This window comes from Schistocerca piceifrons, unplaced genomic scaffold (assembly GCF_021461385.2).
Source record: "Schistocerca piceifrons isolate TAMUIC-IGC-003096 unplaced genomic scaffold, iqSchPice1.1 HiC_scaffold_954, whole genome shotgun sequence".
Lineage (NCBI taxonomy): Eukaryota > Metazoa > Arthropoda > Insecta > Orthoptera > Acrididae > Schistocerca > Schistocerca piceifrons.
The window spans coordinates 795,001-797,500 of record NW_025729228.1 but is presented as its reverse complement, the minus strand read 5'-3'; positions in this window follow the sequence as shown (position 1 = coordinate 797,500).

Genomic DNA, 2,500 nt, shown 5'->3' with positions numbered 1-2,500 from the left:
CCAACACATCCGCACAGCTGCGATACAAACCACCAGCGAGAACCGCTGGGGCGACCGAGCAGCAGACGGCGTCGCGGCGCCGAGCGCCGGGCGGCGGCGCATCCTCAACGCACACAGTCCTCAATCGGACCAGCACACTGAAGATGTCCACCGCGCTTCGCACCGGGCCCGCGAGGACCTACTTTGGCCGCACGGCGCCGCGCGCAGGGTGCGCCGGCGCGCAGCTGCGACGCCTGCCGCGTCCGTCGGCCGGCGCGCCTGCCACTGGCCGCCCCCACCAGCCGGCTGTAGCGCGTGCGCCCACGCACCGCGCGGCCAGCACGCCGGGAGGCGCCCCCTCACCGGCCGGGGACGGTCCCACCCAGCCACCGCCGCGTATCGCTTCACACCCAGATGCCGTTCAGTTTCGTCGGCATGGTGGGTATCGCTGGAACAACCGGTTAGTACCTCAACCTATCGTCGCCATCACCGATTCACCCCTAGCGAGAACAACCGCACCACAACAGGTTACCATTTGTTCATTTGCGTAACTTCACCAGAAAACGCAGGCGTCCATCGCCATTTGCAACTTCCACGATTATTGCATGCCTGTGTCAGGTGTCACGCCACACTACGTCTGCCCACATACACGCAACAAAATGTGCACGCCTAGACAATACGTGGAAGGTGGCCCCCGTACGTATGCGATGTCCATTGCTCGAACGACTGTCAACCGGCCTCTGTAGCATGTCGCAGATATGGAACGCGGTGCACCATGCCATCACGGTGTGTGAGGAGAGACGACTAGGTCCGAATACATCAACAGACAGCTCATGCTGATCGCCATCCACGGCGTCCGTTCCTCCCACACGTCTCTATGGCGTACCACACTGCAATCCAGCTCTCATAGGGAGACGACACGTAGCTGCGTGCACAATATTTGCACTGTATGGTCCGCCGTTTTTGGGCGCAGTCGTTGTACGGTCACACATGTGCCACGATGTATCATTCAGTACATAAGGACGAATGTGCAGTACAGATTGTGGTTTACGCGTACGACATTAGCGGACAGTTGACACAGGCCGCACCACAACGTAGCCTGAGTACGTCGCATGCGGAGGGCATTGAACATGCAAAGTTCTCACCAACCAGCTTGCGAAGGCAGGGGGCAAGGTGGGGACGTGGGGAGGGGCGGCATGTACGTCCTGCTGCCATCCACATTACAGTGTACAGCAGGAGCATGTGGAAAGTGAGCAAGACTTGCAAGGTGTTTAACATGAAGCGATACACAGGGGAGCGGGGAGTGCGAGTAGCGAACTATATTGCGAGGGTTGCGGGTGGGCAACACTACACTAATTGAACGAGTCGTATAACAATTACAGAGCAGGTTTAGGCGACAACGTGGGTTACGTTAGGCGACAACGTGGGTTACGTTAGGGGACAACGTGGGTTACGTTAGGGCACAACGTGGGTTAGGTTAAGGCACAACGTGGGTTAGGTTAAGGCACAACGTGGGTTAGGTTAAGGCACGACATGGGTTAGGTTAAGGCACGACATGGGTTAGGTTAAGGCACAACATGGGTTAGGTTAAGGCACAACATGGGTTAGGTTAAGGCACAACATGGGTTAGGTTAAGGCACAACATGGGTTAGGTTAAGGCACAACATGGGTTAGGTTAAGGCACAACATGGGTTAGGTTAAGGCACAACATGGGTTAGGTTAAGGCACAACATGGGTTAGGTTAAGGCACAACATGGGTTAGGTTAAGGCACAACATGGGTTAGGTTAAGGCACAACATGGGTTAGGTTAAGGCACAACATGGGTTAGGTTAAGGCACAACATGGGTTAGGTTAAGGCACAACATGGGTTAGGTTAAGGCACAACATGGGTTAGGTTAAGGCACAACATGGGTTAGGTTAAGGCACAACATGGGTTAGGTTAAGGCACAACATGGGTTAGGTTAAGGCACAACATGGGTTAGGTTAAGGCACAACATGGGTTAGGTTAAGGCACAACATGGGTTAGGTTAAGGCACAACATGGGTTAGGTTAAGGCACAACATAGGTTAGGTTAAGGCACAACATAGGTTAGGTTAAGGCACAACATAGGTTAGGTTAAGGCACAACATAGGTTAGGTTAAGGCACAACATAGGTTAGGTTAAGGCACAACATAGGTTAGGTTAAGGCACAACATAGGTTAGGTTAAGGCACAACATAGGTTAGGTTAAGGCACAACATAGGTTAGGTTAAGGCACAACATAGGTTAGGTTAAGGCACAACATAGGTTAGGTTAAGGCACAACATAGGTTAGGTTAAGGTACAACATAGGTTAGGTTAAGGTACAACATAGGTTAGGTTAAGGTACAACATAGGTTAGGTTAAGGTACAACATAGGTTAGGTTAGGTTACACGTTGTTGTAAGGAAAGGTGTAGGGGGGGGCGGGGGCGGCAGGTTCGTTGATAGTGATTATAGTAAGTGAATGCTTGTGACATGATCAGATTTGTCACGTCAGGATGCAC